Genomic DNA, 22464 nt, shown 5'->3' with positions numbered 1-22464 from the left:
GATTTCTAGAAACAAATGACAATGAAAACATGACAACTCAAAACCTATGGGATGCAGCAAAAGCAGTTCTAAGAGGGAAGTTTATAGCAATACAATCCTACCTAAAGAAACAAGAAAAACATTGAAAAGACAACCTAACTTTACACCTAAAACAACTGAAAAAGAACGAAAAAAAAAAAAAAAAAACCCCAAAGTTAGTAGGAGGAAAGAAATCATAAAGATCCAAGTAGAAATAAATGAAAAAGAAATAAAGAAATGATAGTAAAGATTAATAAAACTAAAAGCTGGTTCTTTGAGAAGACAAACAAAATTGACAAACCTTTAGCCAGACTCATCAAAAAAAAAAGAAGAATCAAATCAACAAAACTAGAAAAAGGAGAAGTTACAACAAACAGTGCAGAAATACAAAGGATTATAAGAGACTATTATGAACAACTATACGGCAATAAAATAGATAACCTGGAAGAGATGGACAGATTCCTAGAAAAGTTCAATCTTCCAAGAATGAACCAGGAAGAAATAGAAATTATGAACAACCCAATTACAAGCATTGAAATTGAAGCTGTGATCAAACATCTCCCAAAAAACAAAAGCCCAGGACCAGAAGGCTTCACAGAGAATTCTGTCAAACATTTAGAGACGAGCTAATGCCTATCCTTCTAAAACTCTTTCAAAAAATTGCAGAGGAAGGAACACTTTCCAACCCATTCTACAAGGCCACCATCACCCTGATACCAAAACCAAAGACAACACACACACCAAAAAACTATAGGCCAATATCACTGATGAACATAGATGCAAAAATCCTCAACAAAATTTTAGAAAACAGAATTCAGCAACACATCAAAAAGCTCATACACCATGATCAAGTTTATTGGGTTTATTCCAGGGATGCAACAATTCTTCAATATACACAAATCAATGTGACACACCATATTAACAAAGTGAAAGATAAAAACCATATGATAATCTCAATAGATGCAGAAAAAGCCTTTGACAAAATTCAGCACCCACTTTGATTAAAACTTTTCAAAAAATGGGCATAGAAGGAACCCACCTCAACATAGTAAAGGCTATATATAATAAGTCTACAGCAAACATTATTCTCAATTGTGAAAAACTAAAAGCATTCCCCCTAAGATCAGGAACAAGACAAGGGGTGTCCACTTTCACCACTATTATTCAACATAGTTCTGGAAGTTCTAGCTACAGCAATCAGAGAAAAAAAAGAAATAAAAGGAATCCAGATCAGAAAAGAAGAAAGCTCTCACCGTTTGCAGATGACATGATACTGCACATAGAAAACCCCAAAGATAATATCAGAAAATTACTAGAGGTAATCAGTGAATTTGGCAAAGTTGCAGGATACACAATCAATACGCAGAAATCACTTGTGTTTCTATATACTATCAATGAAAAATCAGAAAGAGAAATTAAGGAATCAATACCATTCACCATTGCAACCAAAAGAATTAAATATCTAGGGATAAACTTACCTAAGGAGAAAAAAGAACTGTACACAAAAAAATTATAAGACACTAATGAAAGAAATCAAAGATGATATAAACAGATGGAGAGATATTCCATGTTCCTGGGTAGGAAGAATATTGTGAACATGACAATACTACCAAATGCAGTGTACAGATTCAATGCAATACCTATCAAATTACCAATGGCATTTTTCACAGAACTAGAATAAAAACTTTCACAATTCATATGGAAATACAAAAGACCCTGAATCGCTAAAGCAGTCTTGAGAAAGAAGAATGGAGCTGGAGGAATCAACCTTCCTGACTTCAGACTATACTACAAAGCTACAGTCATCAAGACAGTATGGTATTGGCATAAAAACAGAAATATAGACCAATGAAACAAGATAGAAAGCCCAGAAATAAATCCATGCACCTATGGGTACCTTATTTTTTACAAAGGAGGCAAGAATATACAATGGGGCAAAGACAGTCTCTTCAATAAATGGTGCTGGGAAAACTGGACAGCTACATGTAAATTGCCAACATCCGCTGGATCATCGAAAAAGCAAGAGAGTTCCAGAAAAACATCTACTTCTGCTTTATTGACTATGCCAAAGCCTTTGACTGTGTGGATCACAATAAACTGTGGAAAATTCTGAAAGAGATGGGAATACCAGACCACCTGACCTGCCTCTTGAGAAACCTATGTGCAGGTCAGGAAGCAACAGTTAGAACTGGACATGGAACAACAGACTGGTTCCAAATAGGAAAAGGAGTACGTCAAGGCTGTATATTGTCACCCTGCTTATTTAACTTATATGCAGAGTACATCATGAGAAACGCTGGGCTGGAAGAAGCACAAGCTGGATCAAGATTGCTGGGAGAAATATCAATAACCTCAGATATGCAGATGACACCACCCTTATGGCAGAAAGTGAAGAGGAACTAAAAAGCCTCTTGATGAAAGTGAAAGAAAAGAGTGAAAAAATTGGCTTGAAGTTCAACATTCAGAAAACTAAGATCATGGCATCCGGTCCCATCACTTCATGGGAAACAGATGGGGAAACAGTGGAAACAGTGTCAGACTTTATTTTGGGGGGTTCCAAAATCACTGCAGATGGTCACTGCAGCCATGAAATTAAAAGACGCTTACTCTTTGGAAGGAAAGTTATGACCAACCTAGATAGCATATTGAAAAGCAGAGACATTACTTTGCCAACAAAGGTCTGTCTAATCAAGGCTATGGTTTTTCCAGTAGTCATGTATGGATGTGAGACTTGGACTGTGAAGAAAGCTGAGTGCTGAAGAATTGATGTTTTTGAACTGTGGTGTTGGAGAAGACTCTTGAGAGCCCCTTGGACTGCAAGGAGATCCAACCAGTCCATTCTAAAGGAGATCAGCCCTGGGTGTTCTTTGGAAGGAATGATGCTAAAGCTGAAACTCCAGTACTTTGGCCACCTCATGCGAAGAGTTGACTCATTGGCAAAGACCCTGATGCTGGGAGGGATTGGGGGCAGGAGGAGAAGGGGACGACAGAGGATGAGATGGTCGGATGGCATTACCGACTCAATGGACATGAGTTTGAGTGAACTCTGGGAGTTGGTGATGGACAGGGAGGCCTGGCTGCTGCGGTTCATAGGGTCGCAAAGGGTCAGACACGACTGAGCGACTGAACTGAACATGTAAAAGAATGAAATTAGAACACCTCCTAACACCATACTCAAAGATAAACTGAAAATGGATTAAAGACCTAAATGTAAGACCAGAAACTATAAAACTCTTAGAGGAAAACAGGCAGAACACTCCTGACATAAATCAAAGATCCTCTCTGACCCACCTCCTAGAGTAATGGAAATAAAAACAAAAGTAAACAAGTGGGATCTGATTAAATTTAAAAGTTTTTGCATATCAAAGGAAACTATAAGCAAGGTGAAAAGACAACCCTCAGAATCAGAGAAAATAATAGCAAATGAAACAACTGACAAAGGATTAATTTCCAAAATATACAAGCAGTCCATACAACAATACCAGAAAAAACAAACAACCCAATCAAAAAGTGGGGAAAAGACCTAAACAGACATTTTTTCAAAGAAGACATATAGATGGCTAACAAATACATGAAAAGATGTTCAACATTGCTCATTAATAGAGAAATGCAAATCAAAACTACAATGAAATATCACCTCACACCAGTCATAATGGGCTATCATCAAAAAGTCTACAAACAATAAATTTTGGAGGGGGTGTGGAGAAAAGGGAATGCTCTTGCACTGTTGGTGGGATTGTAAATTGATACAGCCACTATGGAAGACAGTATGGAGATTCCTTGAAAAACTAGGAATAAAACCACTATATGACCCAGCAATCCTACTCCTAGGCATATACCCTGGGGAAACCAAAATTGAGACACATGTATCCCATTGTTCATTGCAGTACTACTTACAATAGCTAGAACATGGAAGCAATCTAGATGTCCATCGGCAGATGAATGGATAAAGAAGGTGTGGTACATATACACAATGGAATATTACTCAGCCATAAAAAGGAACGCATTTGAGTCAGTTCTAATGAGGTGGATGAACCTAGAACCTATTATACAGAGTGAAGGGAGTCAGAAAGAGAAAGATAAATATTGTATTCTAATGCATATATACAGAATCTAGAAAAATGGTACTGAAGAATTTATTTACAGGGCAACAATGGAGAAACAGACATAGAGAACAGACTTATGGACAAGGGGAGAGGGGAGGAGGGGTGAGATGCATGGAAAGAGTAACATGGAAACTTACACTACCATGTGTAAAATAGATAGCCAATGGGAATTTGCTGTATGTCTCAGGAAACTCAAACAGGGGCTCTGTATCAACCTAGAGGGATGGGATGGGGAGGGAGATGCGAGGGAGGTTCAAAAGGGAGGGGATATATGTATACCTATGGCTTATTCATGTTGAGGTTTGACAGAAAACAGCAAAATTCTATAAAGCAATTATCTTTCAATAAAAAATAAATTAAAAAAAAAAAAAGGTTCTGCCAACCTGATCATAAACCCCTGCACAAGCTGAAGACACACAACCATCAACACTGAGGATCACAGCTGGATTCTCCTCAAGGAAACAACTTCTCTCTGGAGTGTGGTTCATTTGAACAGGACCCAGGGCCTCCTCAGCCCAGTCTCACAGAGCAGAAGACAATTATACCCTGTGTGCTGACAAAGATGCTGTGGACAGAAAGGCTCCACCAATACTTCAAGCTGCCCAACAATGAGGTGGGTGGACCAATGCCTCCCATCAGCAACTGAACAGCAAGCTAAGACCAAGCACAACTTTATACAACATCGATACAATTGCACAGAGAACACACAATATGGGTCAACTCAAACAGAGTCCTACTTTCTCTGCTGCGTAAGCCACAGAAACATCAGCTCAATTATGCTTCCAGAAACTAGACAAGCTCAAGCTGCCACTCTTCACTGGGTCTACACGGAACTCTATCTCTCATGAGCATGGGGTTCTGGGGAGGTTATTCATTTTTCTTGTTTTGTTTCCAATTTATTAACCTGGAAAACCAGCCTAGTACTTTATGCCTCTGCCATACCTGAAAACTACTAACAGCCCCCTCCAGAGAAAATTTAGCAGACAGGTGAGGCTATAGTCATTATTTGAAGCTTTTAAGTTCCATTAACATTCATTTACTTTAAGTATCTGAAAGCACAATCTCTCAGAACTTCACAGATAGAAAAAGTCAGTCTCTCTCAGTCTCCTGTCTCGTTCTCCGTCTCTCCATCCATCTCTGAGTCTCCCTTTCTCCCTCTCTTGTGAAAGCACCACTTAGACTGAACTCTAGGCACAGACACTGCCACCCTGCCACCACAAAGGCAGGAATGTAGACACAGTGCTCGTGAGTACTTGGGGGTGGATGCTCATGGGATACCGATCACCTTTCACAGCTATCTGCGCCTTCAGGGAACTCGAATGTCTGACTCCACATTCCTGAGCCAAGCATCTCCTTCTGGTCAAGAAACCGTGCTCAGAGTGCAGGGCCAGCCCCTCCTTTCCTGCTGGAACCATAGACTTCTGGAATGGAACAGAATACTGTCCAACACCCCTATTATAGAGATGAGGAAACTGAAGCTCTAGGCAAGGCCAAGACTTGTCTAGACCAACCAGAACTGGAACCCTGGCACTGAGGTCTCCAGGCACTGAGGTCAATGCTCTTTTGTTTATTTCTGGTTAGAGTAACCCCCTCAGCAGCCAAGAGTTTCACCCCACCCAACCCCCAGCAGGGACTGGTGCCCATCAGATGTGGAAAGCACAGAGGCCCCACCTCACCGTGTCCTCCCCTAAGCTCCTCTCTCCCCTCACTGGGAATTCCCATGGTACTCTATCCCCACCTGTATCACAGGATGGGGTACATCACTTTTTTCTTCTCCTGAATTCTTTCTCCGTATCAATTGATGGTGGCAGTGAAGGGGCAAGACTCTAAAACCAGGCTGAAAGTGAAAGTGGCTCAGTCGTGTCCAACTCTTTGTGACCCCATGGACTATACAGTCCATGAAATTCTCCAGGCCAGAATATTGGAGTGGGTAGCTTTTCCCTTCTCCAGGGGATCTTCCCAACCCAGGGACTGAACCCAGGTCTCCCACATTGCAGGTGGATTCTTTACCAGCTGAGCCACAAGGGAAGCCCAGAACCAGGTTACCTTATTCCAACCACTAGCTGTGTGATTTGGACAAATACATAACCTTCTGTGTTTCAATGTTCTAATGTTCTTGTCTACAAAGTGCAGCCTATAACACATACTTTCTGGGACTGGCATGAGGATTCAGTGAGTGAATACTTAGATGGCACTTAGCACAACACTGGTCACACTGCAAGCATGTATCATGACCAAGGAGAAGGTGGTATAAGTTGGAGCTTTGGACTGGTTCATCTTTGAGACCCAGCATTTGACTATGAGGGATGAGGATGCTGGGTTAAAAAATATGTTGAATGAATGAACCTAGCACAGTATACTGCTGATAACACGTGCTCCGTTAATGATCACTGAACAAATATGTAGATTTCCAGAATTCACAGGCTCACTTAGGAGTGTCACCGGGAAAGTTCGTTAGTTAGATAAATTCAGATCTGCAGGCACCAAAATGTTCTATTGCTCTAAGACTTTTCCATTAGCAGCTGCCTTAAAAAGTTTAACCGACGTACAGCTCTCAACTTCCAAGCATTCTCTTGGCACACAATCACCCATTGTTTTGTGACAATGTCCTCCATTGTGCCTTATGGTTGTGCTGTGCCAAGTCACTTCAGTGGTATCTGACTCTTTGCGACCCCAAGGACTGTAGCCCGCCAGGTCCCTCTGTCCATGGGATTCTCCAGGCAAGGATACTGGAGTGGGTTGCCATGCCCTCCTCCAGGGGATCTTGCCAATCAAGGAACTGAACCCATTTCTCTTTTGTCTCTTGCATTGGCAGGTGGGTTCTTTACCACTAGCGCCACCTGGGAAGCCCATGCCTTATGGGGCTGATATACAATTGTTAGTGGACATTTTCCTGTTTTTATCTAGGCTTTGAAAAACAAAGTTCCCAAAACCCCCCGCTGGTACTCATCTCTGAGGGCCCAGTGAATTAAAATATCTTAATAAAGGAAGCCAACAAAAGATAACAGAGTCTTGAATCAGAAACCCAGATCTGGAACCCTATAAGTGGGTTTAGGTGCTTATACCAAAGAAAGTTCTACAGAAGGGGTGGGTCTGGAAGCCAGAGAACATTAGGAGATGGCATTGAGGATGACACAGAACATATCTGGAGCTTCTCAAATAAAAGGCACTTTATAAGAACAAAACACGTTAGTCACCTCAGAGGCTTGAAGTGAAACCTGGGCTTCAACGAACACTCAGTTGACTGTTGGCCAAAATGCTTAGCTGGAGACTTTTACTGTCTGGGACACAAATCTACCTGGAGCTTAGCCAGATAGGACCTCAGATGTGTGGGAGAGGACCCCAAGGCCCATCGAGAAGTTGACGAGATGCCAGGTTCTTCTGAAAGGTGGCACGCCCTGGGCCCCCGCCCAGCAAGGGCCTATCTCAGGAAGCAGGTCCTCCTTGCCAGCCCAGATACACCTGACCTGCTGTGACCTCTCGCTCCGTGACCTCACAACAGCTACACAGGGGTGAGAAGAAAGAGGGTAATGCAGATGCCCCCAAACAAGAGGCTTTCCTGTACCTGAAAGCTCCATGTAAAGAATTTGTTTTTGTAAACACTACAGTTTTTTCAGTTCAGTTCAGAAGCTCAGTCGTGTCTGACTCTTCGCAATCCCATGAATCACAGCACGCCAGGCCTCCCTGTCCATCACCAACTCCTGGATTTTACTCAAACTCATGTCCATCGAGTCGGTGATGCCATCCAGCCATCTCATCCTCTGTCATCCCCTTCTCCTCCTGCCCCCAATCCCTCCCAGCATCAGGGTCTTTGCCAATGAGTCAACTCTTCGCATGTGGTGGCCAAAGTATTGGAGTTTCAGCTTTAGCATCAGTCCTTCCAAAGAACACCCAGGGCTGATCTCCTTCAGAATGGACTGGTTGGACCTCCTTGCAGCCCAAGGGACTCTCAAGAGTCTTCTCCAACACCACAGTTCAAAAGCATCAATTCTTCAGCACTCAGCTTTCTTCACGGTCCAACTCTCACATCCATACATGACTACTGGAAAAACCATAGCCTTGACTAGACGGACCTTTGTTGGCAAAGTAATATCTCTGCTTTTTAATATGCTGTCTAGGTTGGTCATAACTTTCCTTCCAAGGAATAAGCATCTTTTAATTTCATGGCTGCAATCACCATCTGCAGTGATTTTGGAGCCCAAAAAGTAAAGTCTGACGCTGTTTCCACTGTTTCCCCATCTATTTCCCAGGAAGTGATGGGACCAGATGCCATGATCTTAGTTTTCTGAATGCTGAGTTTTAAGTCAACATTTTCACTCTACTCTTTCACTTTCATCAAGAGGCTTTTTAGTTCCTCTTCACTTTCTGCCATAAGGGTGGTGTCATCTGCATATCTGAGGTTATTGATATTTCTCCCGGCAATCTTGATTCCAGCCCAGCATTTCTCATGATATACTCTGCGTATAAGTTAAATAAGCAGAGTGACAATATACAGCCTTGACGTACTCCTTTCCCTATTTGGAACCAGTCTCCAGTTTTTTAAGTATATGCAAATTCCCTGGTAGATGAACAGAGTGAAGAAAAGCACCTCTTTCAGGGCTTTGGGGCTAAAGCCAGGGAGAAACAGACTAGCATGAACTACCATTCAAACTTCTCCCCTGAGCCAGGGGGTTCCCAGAATTTTTACCCACAGACTCTGACAGTCTGGCACCCATGCCGCCATCCTGCCTCCCCTTTTGGGAACCTTTCATTCCTATTCCTAAGGAGCTGCAGGTACTGGACCCCATCCATGTGCATGCACAGAGGCCCCACTGAAGAACGCCGCACATGGCTGGCCAGCATGCATTTACACACCTCTGCTCCCGAAAACCACAGAGCAGGTGCTGTAGGCCAGGCAGACCAGTCTCTGAGCCCTGGTTCTGCCGTCTTTTCTCTGTTCTGAAATTCAGTTCTTCATTAGAAAATGAAAACCATAGGGACTTCCCTGTGGTCCAGTTGTTAAGAATCTGCCTTGCAATGCAAGGGACAAGGGTTCAATTCCTGGTCAGGGAACTATTATCCACACGCCAATGAGCAGCTAAGCCTGCACACCACAACGAGAGAGTCTGGCACCGCAACAAAGAGATCCTGCATGATGCAATGAAGATTCCATGTGCTGCAGCTAAGACTCGATGCACCCAAATAAAGATTAAAAAAAAAAGTAATTGAAAACCATAATTTGTCTCGCACATTAAGACAAGGTTTGTTGTCTGCTGTGGTTTAGTTGCTAAGTCGTGTCTGACTCTTTGTGACCCTATGGACTGCAGCCTGCCAGGTTCTCTGTCCGTGGGATTTCCCAGGCAAACATACTGGAGCGGGTTGCCCTTTCCTTCTCCAGATCATCTTCCTGACCCAGGGGTTGAACTCACATCTCCTGCATTGGCAGGTGGATTCTTTACCACTGAGCCACCAGGGAAGCCCAAGACAAGGTTTATAAAGCTTAACAAGTAAATGTCATTAATCATTTTTTTCTTATAGATTACTAACATTGAGAAAAGGTATGGGTTGGAACTCCTCAAAGCCTCCTACTGCCCTCTACAATAAATTTCCAAATCCTTCTCAGCCCAGGAGGCTCTGCTTGGCCTTCCTTATTGAACTCGCCTCAATACACTCCATTCTTTCCACCTCTGAGCCTTCAAACATGCTCTTGCTTGCATCTGGTGTGGCCTTACCTCTCTTCATCCCCAAGAACTAGTTGAAAAGGCTCATTCTTGGAGGGGCAGATCCCAGACTCCCTTAATCCCAGTACATGTGCCATGACATACTGCTCTCTTCACTTACAGCACTTAGTCCATTTATACGTATGTACTTGTGTTTACCACCCCTTCCTCTTCCAATAGGTGGCAAATTCCCTTTGGCCAGGTGCTGGGCCCTGGGATTCATTCACTGCTGTATCCCCAAAACTGGGTAGATTCCTGGCACCAGCAAGGTCTTCTGATAATATCTGTTGAATCAATGTGTTGCAGAATTGAAACCCCAAATAGCCAGGAGGAGCCAGGAGCTATAAGCAGTTCTCTGACAGCCCTCAACACCAGGCTGGGAAGCCAGCAAAAAACTTCATACCCATGAAGTTTCTTTTTATTCATAAAGCCAGAAAAACAAGTGCCAGCTTATTATCAGAAATGTTAAATCATCCCCAAGTCACTCAATGGAGAATTCCCTTTGCTAGGCTCCGAGTTCCACTGGCCCAGGCCTCTTGGAAGGCTGCCAGAGCTCCAAACAATGCAAATGCTAGGAGGGTGTAGAATTTCTTTAAAGGTAGTGGGCCTGGCACAGGCCACTGTATTTTTGATGCAATGCCCTTTAAACACTGTCATGTCCACCTGGGTCCCCATCCTGGGAAATTCCAGGCCTGGTTTCCATTTTCTCAAATACCCAGCACACCTGTCTGGGTGAACGTTTTAGAATATATTTAGAAACACAGAATGTCTGTGTTTTATTACAGCTAGGTTAACAATCTCAGTACTCTGAGATGATTGACATTTATCCCAAAATAAACATAATTCATTCTAATAACGTCAGTCAATACCAATATCACCACCCCCAGTGTATAATAGATCATCCAGTGAAAGCAATGTTGAGGTTTAAAGGTTATAAATGGAGGGGGAGGGGGGCGCCCACGTTCACTCCATCAGCAGGCCGAGGCAGGCAGTTCTTTGCAAGGGCCTTGTATCCAGGAGCACCACTCTACAAAGAGCACAAGCACATCTGTGGGTCAATTCCAGGAGGCAGGCATGGGGATGGGGATGTGGGCAGAGAGGGAGGGGCACTCACTGAGTCCTGAGTGGTTAGAACCTGGATTTCTGCTTTAAATCCTGAGTGCAGCACTAACAATCTGTTGACTTTGGGCTGGTTATTTAATCTCATTGAGCCTTAGCTGTCTCCTCTGTAAAACAGGAGAAACAATAACTACAATATGAGGTTGTTGGGGAGATTAAATGAGCTAAAAACAAAATAGAAACCTAAAGTCCTTCAACCAGTGCTGCAGAGAGTAAACCTACGTAAGCATTTGCTATCATTATTTAGGGTTTACGAGATCAGACACATCTTTATTTCACTTCATTTCATTAAAGTCTCAAGCCAATCCTTCCAGATTGTTAGAGTTATCCCCTTTTCACAGATGTAAATACTGAGGCTTCTGAGGATTAAGTAGCTAATTCAAAGCCAGATAACTAGGAGATGGCAAGACCAGCATTTGAACCCCATCATCACACTCATTATCATCTTAACCACCATTTCCTGGAAGTCAGGTGGTACACTGAGCACTTCACAGCAACCATCTTATCAAAGACTCAAAATCACTCTCCAAGGAAAGAACTGTAACTATTTCATACAAACAAGGACACAAGGTTGGAAGAATTAAATCTTGGGCGAGGTCACACTGTTAGTTAAGGAATGAAGTGGGAGCTTGATCCTAGTTCTGACACCAAAGCTCACAGTCTCTTCCATTCAAGTCCTGACTGTCTAGTATTTGTCATAGATCTTGTAACTTCACTTGAAATCATCAACGAGCCTGAATTCATATTAAATGTAAACAACACTAGCCTTGTTAAGTGAAGTCCAGGAAAGGCTCACTCCATGAAGGGGCCTGCTGTCCTGAATAACAAGGAGTTAGGATATCCCCAAAGAAAAGCCTAGGTTTCCACCTGGTTCCTTCTAGAAGGCTTGGTTGGGGGTCACTGATACCAACTGGGAAATGTGTTAAAAAGAAGCATGAGGAGTTCTTGGTCATTAGACTTTTATCTTTTGGGAATTAGAAGACCACAAATATTTTCTCATGTATCATCATCTGCTCCCAGCTCTTCTACCATGGAAAGGCTTTCCTTTCCTTAGCAGTATTTGACTGCCCTACTCAGCTAAGCATGACTCTGAAAATATCTACCAAGTTGCTCCATCCCCCAACTATTTTCTGTCCCTAAACTATATCATGGAGATGACATACAGAAGGGCCAACAGCAACAAAGATATAATGAGGTATACAAAGGTATAGTGATGGCGACTTTTCATGTTTCATGAAAACAGTAACCAACCCACACCTGGTGCTAACCTGATACTCACTTTGCAAATTACCTAGACCCTCATGTTGACCCATTCAATAGTTCTATAGGAAACTATATTGTTGTTTGCTTTATTGACTATGCCAAAGCCTTTGACTGTGTAGATCACAACAAACTGTGGAAAATTCTTCAAGAGATGGGAATACCAGACCACCTGACCTATCTCCTGAGAAATCCGTATGCAGGTCAGGAAGCAAGAGTTAGAACTGGACATGGAACAACAGACTAGTTCCAAATAGGAAAAGGAGTACGTCAAGGCTGTATATTGTCACCCTGCTTATTTAACTTATATGCAGAATACATCATGCGAAATGCCCAGCTAGATGAAGCACAAGCTGGAATGAAGATTGCTGGGAGAAATATCAATAACCTCAGATATGCAGATGACACCACCCTTATGGCAGAAAGTGATGAAAAACTAAAGAGCCTCTTGATGAAAGTGCAAGAGGAGAGTGAAAAAGCTGGCTTAAAACTCAACATTCAGAAAACTAAGATCATGGCATCTGGTCCCATCAGTTCAGTTCAGTTGTCACTCAGTCATGTCCAACTCTTTGCAACTCCATGAATCGCAGCATTCCAGACCTCCCTGTCCATCACCAGCTCCCGGAGTTCACTCAAACTCATGTCCATCGAGTCGGTGATGCCATCCGACCATCTCATCCTCTGTCGTCCCCTCTCCTCCTGCCCCCAATCCCTCCCAGCATCAGAGTCTTTTCCAATGAGTCAACTCTTCACATGACGTGGCCAAAGTACTGGAGTTTCAGCTTTAGCATCAGTCCTTCCAATGAACACCCAGGACCAATCTCCTTTAGAATGGACTGGTTGGATCTCCTTGCAGTCCAAGGGACTCTCAAGAGTCTTCTCCAACACCACAGTTCAAAAACATCAATTCTTCAGCGCTCAGCTTTCTTCACAGTCCAACTCTCACATCCATACATGACCAATGGAAAAACCATAGCCTTGATTAAATGGACCTTTGTTGGCAAAGTAATGTCTCTGCTTTTCAATATGCTATCTAGGTTGGTCATAACTTTCCTTCCAAAGAGTAAGCGTCTTTTAATTTCATGGCTGCAATCACCATCTGCAGTGATTTTGGAGCCCAAAAAATAAAGTCTGACACTGTTTCCACTGTTTCCCCATCTATTTCCCATGAAGTGATGGGACCACGATTTTAAGATCATGATCTAAGATGCCATGATCTTAGTTTTCTGAATGTTGAGTTTTAAGCCAGCTTTTTCACTTGCCTCTTTCACTTTCACCAAGAGGCTCTTTAGTTCCTCTTCATTTTCTGCCATAAGGGTGGTGTCATCTGCACATTTGAGGTTATTGATACTTCTCCTGGCAATCTCGTCCCATCACTTCATGGCAAATAGATGGAGAAACAATGGAAACAGTTCGAGACTTTATTTTGGGGGGCTCCAAAATCACTGCAGACAGTGACCGCAGCCATGAAATTAAAAGACGCTTGCTCCTTGGAAGAAAAACTATGAACAACCTAGACAGCATTTTAAAAAGCAGAGACATTACTTGGCCAACAAAGGTCTGTCTAGTCAAGGCTGTGGTTTTTCCAGTGGTCGTGTATGGATGTGAGAGTTGGACTGTGAAGAAAGCTGAGCGCCAAAGAATTGATGCTTTTGAACTGTGGTGTTGGAGAAGACTCTTAAGAGTCCCTTGGACTGCAAGGGGATCAAATCAGTCCATCCTAAAGGAAATCACTCTTGAATATTCATTGGAAGGACTGATGCTGAAGCTTCAACACTTTGGCCACCTGATGTGAAGAACTGACTCACTGGAAAAGACCCTGATGCTGGGAAAGATTGAAGGTGGGAAGAGAAGGGGACAACAGAGAATGAGATGGTTGGATGGCATCACCAAGTCGATGGACATGAGTTTGAGCAAACTCCGGGAGTTGGTGATGGACAGGGAAGCCTGGTGTGCTGCAGTCCCTGGGGTCACAAAGAGTCGGATACGACTTAGCAACTGAACAACAACATCAGTTCAGTTGCTCAGTCATGACCGACTCTTTGTGACCCCATGGACTGCAGCACACCAGGCTTTCCTGTCCTCCACTATCTCCTGGAGTTTGCTCAAATTCATGTCCATTGAGTTGGTGATTCTAACCATCTCATCCTCTGCCACCCTCTTCTTCCTTTGCCTTCAATCTTTCCCAGCATCAGGGTCTTTCTCAATGAGTTGACTGGGCCAATTGATCTCAGAGCCACTGAAATTGAATTGAAACCCCAAACTATAGTTTAATTCAAAGGAAAATGACTACTCAGCAAAACAAATAACAAAGCAACAGATTACAAGAGAGCACTCTAAGTGAAGTGTAACACAAAATTGCCTTGCTGGTTCTATCGAAGCAGATCCCTTGTTAGGGCATCGTGCCCCTTCAGAGGGCCAAGGAAAGATTGCCACAGAGTAACAGCATCCCAGACCCAACAGCTCCAGAGGCAGGGAGGATGACTAACGGGAGGGAGGGTGGCAAGCTTGTCCTGGCCAACTTTGCATTAAAATCTCTGCCCACAGTTTGGTCTGTGGTGGGATTTAGATAAAACACAACAAGAAGAATTCAACCCATAAAGTCTTGCTTTGACAAACTTTCCAGCACTGGGTAAAAAACATTCATTAATTGAAATGGCAGTGATTACTCACCTCTTACTACAAGAGTCAAGTTTGGGGGGCAGGAGGGGAACACGTCACTGAGTAATGATGCACCAAAGAGTTTTTCTTGAAACAACCTTCCTTCCTTCCAACTTTGGACTCTATAGATGGATGAAAGGAAGCCCTTTGTATAAGACTCAGCTGACTCTGCCTTTTCAAAAGATAAAAGAAAACAGGACTTGCAGAAACCTGCAAGATACCTAAAAGCATCTACATGACAAAAATTCAGCAAAAGTCTAAATCTTATCTTTTTAAATTTCCTCTTGCCTCAAACCCCCAAAAAAGAAGAATCATAGAAGGAACTGGTAATTTAAACTTCAAATCCTAAATTTAAGTCTTAGATACTGAATAAATATTGAACTTTTTTTTATAAAAGGAGACAAGAATTTAAGATTCTCATTAGGCAAGTATAAGGGATAGTGCTGTAAAAGCACTTGATTTTTATATCACCATTAAATCACTATTTATAGTATTTCTACTGTTTAATCTAAAACAAACAGTGCTGCTATTACTGTCAGAGAATCACCAGTGACACACACAGTGGAACTAAGGTGAAAGATTCAGGGTGCCCCCACTGACAACTGCAGGATGTACGTTTTCCCTTCCCCAAGTTCCTGACTTCTTGGTCATCTAAGAAGGATTCATTGTCCCTAGGGCAAGAGTCAGTAGCAAAACAGGTACAACTGGGGCACAGCCCAAGGATGCTGACAGCACGAAAGTCACGTGTGTGTGCCCATGTCAATTCTGAAACCCTGTAAACAGCCCAGCTACAGGGGAGCTCATATGTATATATGTGTATGCTGCTGCTGCGTCGCTTTAGTCGTGTCTGACTCTGTGCTTCCCACCAGGCTTCCCGTCCTTGGGATTCTCCAGGCAAGAACACTGGAGTGGGTTGCCATTTCCTTCTCCAATGCATGAAAGTGAAAAGTGAAAGTGAAGTCGCTCAGTCATGTCCAACTCTTAGCGACCCCACGGACTGCAGCCTACCAGGCTCCTCCATCCATAGGATTTTCTAGGCAAAAGCACTGGAGTGGGGTGCCATTGCCTTCTCCAATATATGTGTATACATATATGCATATGTATTTTATATATATATATATATATATAGATTACAGTAGAATAGAGGAAGTCTCAAACTTAAGGACCACTTTATTTTGTCATTCCTATCACATGGAGTAAAACTGTATTCCAGAGCCATTAATAAGCCCTACTGAGCAACAGGCTGGTGGCCTGAAATTGCAGGCCTTAAACTACACAGTGACTGAGAAGGAGTACAAACCCCTTTCCTGAGCAAGGCAGGAAAAGAAAAAGGGAATGGAGTTTCAAGGGAGACAACTGCTGGACACTCTCTTCACTGTGGCTGTACTAAACAACTGTTGAACACAAATCACTACTGCGGTGGCTAATAACTGCTACTGATGGAGAAGCAACCGGGCCTGCCAGGCATTTGATACACATTGTCTCCTTCAGGACAGAGCTACTATTTTTCCCATTTCACAAGAAAGAAAACAGGGGTTCAGGGAGATCATCCAAGTATCACAGAAGTGACAGACTCTGAATTTGGGCCCAGGTTTGATGGGCTCCAAAGCTTGAACTTAAATTTCTTCATTATGCAAAACCACAATCCATTCTTCTTGGACCCTCTAGAAGCCCTCTCTTCTCCTAGGTTGTTGTTTGTTTCAAATCCACCTTTCTTATCTGCACCACACATGCAGTAGAAATCTGTGTCTTGTCCAGTGGCCCTGGTTGCTGAGATTAGCGATCAACCCTTGGGTGAGAAGAGGGTAAATTCTGTGCACTTCTAATATTCAAGTTCCTTGGAAATCTCAGATAGGGGGCTTTCAGCAGGTACAAACCCGACCCTGCGGCAAGCACACCTGCTGCTCCTGCTGCTAAGCCACTTCAGTCGTGGCCAACTCTGTGCGACCCCCATAGATGGCAGCCCACCAGGCTCCCCCGTCCCTGGGATTCTCCAGGCAAGAACACTGGAGTGGGTTGCCAGTTCCTTCTCGGATTTATGAAAGTGAAAAGTGAAAATGAAGTCGCTCAGACGTGTCCGACTCTCAGCAACCCCGTGGACTGCAGCCTACCAGGCTCTTCTGTCCATGGGATTCTCCAGGCAAGAGTATCGGAGTGGGGTGCCATTGCCTTCTCCGAAGCACACCTAACTTCACCCTTAAAGCAGAAATCCCAGAAGTTGTCAACAGGTTTACTGGCTTCCCTTCATTTAACTTTAAATGATAGTAATAGAGGCATTTCCCAGAAAGCAGAACCAACGAGGCATCATGATCTGGCAAAGCTTCTGTGTTTCACAATATGCCAAAAGACTGTGTGCATAGCTGAGGCAGTATTCCGGCGACGCTGCCAAGTCTTGTCTCATTTCCCTTCTCTGCGTCTCGGGAAACCAGAGAGAGGGCCACTGCCCCTTTCCCAGGGCCACGCGGGACACTGGGTACAGTCGGATCTGTCTGCAGGCTGGACTCTTATCAAAGCCCCTGCCCGCCTTTCCATCCTCTCTTGGCAACCACTCTTTGGTCGCTGGTGCTCAACCCTGCCCACACAGTGGAATCAGCTGAGAAGTATAAACGATACAGACCCCCGCCCCCTCCATTCCCCCAAAGGGTTCTGATGGATCCAGCCTGGGCATCTGAATTTTACAAGCACCCCAGGTGATTCTACGGTGCAGGCAGGACTGAGACGCTCTGTCTGGACCACCGTGGGATAAACGATTCCCCTAACGCTGAAGTTCACCCCCCTGAACTTTCGTGGTTCCACAAACACCGGGTTTCTCCTCCTTGCTCCACCCGGAGCTCTTCCAGCGCAGCTTTGAATTCTGCCCGCTCGCAGGACGCCGCCTCTCTGCGCCTCCTCCGCCGCGGCGCCCAGGACCCCCAGAAAACGTGTGCTCCGCGCGACCCACCCCTGCCGCTGGGACTTACTTGGTCGCCAGGTATGGAGACCTCGCGGTACTGGGGAGCCAGAGCCGGAATCCGGTGCGCCGGGAGCGCGCGGGCGGGAACTCGGAGGTCTGGGAGTGCCGACCCCGTAGCGCGGCGCCCGCAACTTCACCCGCTGCAGGGCAGGTACAGCCGCCGCGCGGGCCGGGAACGCGAACTGTCACGACCGTAGCGACTGCCGCGCCCCGAACCACCGCGGCCTGCGCTAAAAGGCCGAGGCGCGGCCCGGGCGAGCGAGGCGAACGCGGGAGGCCGGGAGAGGCTGCGCGCAGAAAGTGGCCCTGGGCAGCCTGAAGGGGCAGTCCCTGCCCCAGCAGAGTGGCCAGGCCACCGCGCGGGTAGGCCTGAGAGCTCGCCAGAGGTGACCCACGCCTACTGGTGGCGCCAGCTCCGTCCCGGCTGCTGCGAGCTCAGGCCCGTCCCGTTAGAAGTGCTAGCCCAGCGTCCGCAACCAGAGGCAGCTGCTTCAAAACACCACGGTGGAAACGCCTGTTAGAACACGTGCTCCCCCGTGAAACTCCTGTTAACACGTGACACATGCTCCCGGATGAAAAGCAGCTCAAAACAATCAAACCTTTTACGACAGAGCATATACTTCGATATGGACTTCTTAAAAATCTAAGGTTTTCTTCCTGCCCTTAAATCTCTTCTTGGCGGTGTACATTGTTTACTGTTAACGCTGTGATGACCTGTCAGGGAGTTTGTAACATGCTAGCTAATACATTTCCTAGTAAGCTGTCTTTTTAACGTTTTAAATGGAGAAGGTCTACATAAGGCATAACGATGCTATAAATAAGTTTCACACTGAATAAAATACATTCAATCATGTGACCCCATATGCTCATGAATATTTAGATTCCCAAAAAAGGCTGCCTTCTGAAAAGTTTGTTCATAACTCAAAAGTGAAACTTTGCAAAGGTAACACTGGTGGGAGACGTGCAAACTTGTCAAACCTAATATAGAGACACTAAAGATACCAATTCTTCATGTATGTTTATCCTTACATGAACTTCTGGTAGAAAAATTGCAAAATTTGTCCTTTCTTCTAGGATTCTGGATTTTATCTTCCGTATCTTTTAAATACTCACATTTTCTATATCCTGCTTCTCTGTCTGCACTTTCAGTTGACTTCTTCAATTCTTTCCATTAATCAATTATTTTTGTGGTTATTTGAATCTGCTGTGTTACTGGTCTTCGCTAGGTGAAATAGTCCCTCCAGGCCCCCTATAATGTTCAAGTCCTACACCTGGAACCTGTGAATATGGCAAAGGAGAATTAAAGTAGCAGATGGAATTAAGGGTGCAAATCAGCTGACCTTGAGATGGAAAGATTAAGCATGGTCTATTGGTATGGGCTGGATGCAGTCACAAGGGTCCTTATAAATGGAAGAGGTAGGCAGAAGAAGGAGCGCTAAAAGAGATAGCAACTTGGGAAGGATTGGGCCGGGTGTTGCTGGTTTTGAAGAGGAGGAATGGAGCTATGAGCCAAGAAATTGAGCTTCTGTGGCTTCTAGAAGCTGCAGAAAACAAGGAAATGGGTTCTCTAGCAGGGCTCCAGAAGGAATACAGTTCTGCTGACACTTTGATTTCAGCCTAGTGAGACACATTTTAGACTATTGAACTCCAGAACCATAATAAAAATTGTGTTGCTCTAGGCTACGAAATTTGTGGTAACTCATTACAACAGCAACAGGCAACCAATACACCATCCACTTAAGTTCTTAATTTCAACAATAATATATTTATTTTCTAAGAGTATTTTGGTCTTATTTCTAATTTTATTGGGCAGGTTTAATAGTCTCCTGTTCTCTGCTGATTCCACTGCTTCAAAAATTCATATATAGTTATTTTTACTTTTAATTAAACTTTTTATTTGAGGATAGTTGTAAATTTGCTAGAGTGAAAAAGTTGGCTTAAAACTCAACATTCAGAAAACTAAGATCATGGCATCTGGTCCCATCTCTTCATGGCAAATAGATGAGGAAACAGTGAGAGACTTTATTTTAGGGGGCTCCAAAATCACTGCAGATGGTGACTGCAGCCATGAAATTAAAAGGCACTTGCTCCTTGGAAGAAAAGCTATGACCAATCTGCTGCTGCTGCTAAGTCGCATCAGTCATGTCCGACTCTCTTCGACCCCATAGACGGCAGCCCACCAGGCTCCCCTGTCCCTGGGATTCTCCAGGCAAGAACACTGGAGTGGGTTGCCATTTCCTTCTCCAATGCATGAAAGTGAAAAGTGAAAGTGAAGTCGCTCAGTCGTGTCCGACTCTTCGAGACCCCATGGACTGCAGCCTACCAGGCTCCTCCGTCCATGGGATTTTCCAGGCAAGAGTACTGGAGTGGGGTGCCATTGCCTTCTCTCTGACCAATCTAGACAGCATATTAAAAATCAGAGATGTTACTTTGCCAACAAAGGTCCATCTAGTCAAGTGAAAGTGAAGTGACTCAGTCCTGTCCGACTCTTTGCAACCCCATGGACTGCAGCCTGCCAGGTTCCTCCGTCCGTGGGATTTTCCAGGCAAGAATACTGGAGTGGGTTGCCATTTACTTCTCCAGGAGATCTTCCTGACCCAGGGATTGAGTCCGGGTCTCCCACATGGTAGGCAGACACTTTGCCATCTAAGCCACGAGGGAAGTCCTAGTCAAAGCTATGGTTTTTCCAGTAGTCATATATGGATGTGAGGGTTGGACCATAAAGAAAGCTGAGTGCTGAAGAATTGATGCTTTTGAACTGTGGTGTTGGAGAAGACTCTTGAGAGTCCCTTGGACTGCAAGGAGATCAAACCAGTCAATCATAAAGGAAATCAGTCCTGAATATTCATTGGAATATTCAGACTGATGCTGAAGCTCCAATACTTTGACCACCTGATGCGAAGAACTGACTCACTGGAAAAAACTCTGATGCTGATGGGAAAGATCGAAGGCAAGAAAAGGGGACGACAGAGGATGAGATGATTGGATGGCACCACTGAGTCAATAGACATGAGTTTGAGCAAGCTCCGGGAATTGGATCTTTATGTTGAGCCTTCCAAACTATGAACATAGTATACCTCTCCATTTATTTATTTAGATCTTTGATATCTTTCATCAGTGTTTTGTTGTTTTCAGTACAAGTCTTAACACATTTGGTTAAATTTGCACTTAAGTATTTCCTTTAAAAAATTATATACATTGTTGGTAAGAATGTAAAATTGACAGGGAGGCCTGGCGTGCTGCAGTCCACAGGGTTGCAGAGTCAGACACGACTGAGCAACTGAACTGAACTGTAAATCCACATGCAGCTGTAAGAGATAATGCAGAGACCCTTACACCTTTAACCCAATTTCCCTTCATGGTCATCTTGCAGACCCTGAATGATACAGTCAAAATACAGAACATTTCCACCACTGCAATGACCCCCCACGTTGCCATTACACCACACCACCTCCTCTTTAACCCCTGACAACATCTAACCTGTTCCCCATTTCTGTACTATGTCATTTCAAGAATGTTACACAAATGGAAGCACACAGTATGTATTGAGATTTTGTTTGGGGACTGGTTTTGTTCACTCAGCCTAAGTCTCTGGAGCTTCACCTAGGGCATCGCATGTATCAGTGGTTCTCTTTATTACTGAGTAGTATTTCATGGTATTACCACAAAGATACCACAGCTTAATCATTCACATGTAGAAAGACATTTGGATTATTTCCAATTTTTAGCTGTTATGAATAAAATCGCTATAGACATTAATCTACAGGTTTATATGTGAACGTAAGTTCCCATTTCCCTGGGATAAATGCCCAGGCGTGCAACTGTTGGGTCATATGATAGTTGCATGTTTAGTTTACTAAGAAACTGCACACTGTCTTCCACAGTGGCTGGACCGTTTTGCAGTCCCACCAGCAGTGTGTAAGTCATCTAGGTGTATCACATCCTCATAGCATTGGGCACTGTCATGTTTTCTCTTAGCCATTCTATATGTGTGTAGAGTTTAGTGGTCTATCATTATGGTTTTAATTTGCTAGTGATGATCTACATCTTTTCATGTGCATATTTGCCATCTATGTCTCCACTTGCGTGAAATGTCTCTTCATGTCTCATTTATTAGTTGAACAATTTGCTTTTTTATTGTTGAATTTCAAAAGTTCTTTATATATTGTAGATACTAACCCTTTGTTAGATATGTGGTTTGTCAATATTTTCTCTCACTTCAAGCTTGTATTTTCATTCTTTTGATAGGATCTTTCACAGAGCAAACATTTTAAATTTCGATGTACACTAGTTTTATCCATTTTTCCTTGTATGGATCATGCTTTTGGTATTCAAAGAACTCTGTTTGCAAATTCCTAGATGTCAAAGAAAATTTCCCCCCAAAATTTATAGTTTTATGTCAGGCATTTGAGTTAATTTTTGAATGAGACGTCAGTTAACTTTATTGTAATTATTATTTTTGCCTATTATTTTTGCTCCAGCATCATTGTTGATGGTGGTGGTGGATTAGTCACTAAGTTGTGTCTGACTCTTGCGACCCCATGGAGCCTCCTCTGTCCATGGAATTCTCCAGGCAGGAATACTGGAGTGGGTTGCCATTTCCTTCTCCAGAGGAGAAGGGCTATCTTTCTTTGTTGAAGGGCTTAAT

At 43.7% G+C, this 22464-nt stretch overlaps 1 protein-coding gene across 3 annotated transcripts in view; it reads right to left on the bottom strand.

The window, feature by feature from the left end:
• NOD1 (nucleotide binding oligomerization domain containing 1) overlaps nucleotides 1-18335 on the bottom strand; it is an 89416-nt gene extending 71081 nt beyond the window's left edge. For all 3 annotated transcript variants that reach the window (XM_005205508.5, XM_010804308.4, XM_005205509.5), the window contains exon 1: nucleotides 17824-18335. The gene's annotated coding sequence lies outside the window, so the exon portion shown is untranslated. The remainder of the gene's footprint in view (nucleotides 1-17823) is intronic.
• Between the last annotated feature and the right edge of the window lie 4129 nt (nucleotides 18336-22464).

This window comes from Bos taurus, chromosome 4 (genome assembly GCF_002263795.3).
Source record: "Bos taurus isolate L1 Dominette 01449 registration number 42190680 breed Hereford chromosome 4, ARS-UCD2.0, whole genome shotgun sequence".
In the NCBI taxonomy this organism is placed as follows: Eukaryota; Metazoa; Chordata; class Mammalia; order Artiodactyla; family Bovidae; genus Bos; species Bos taurus.
Note: the sequence above shows the minus strand (reverse complement) of the source record. Positions and strands in the feature narration are given on the sequence as shown.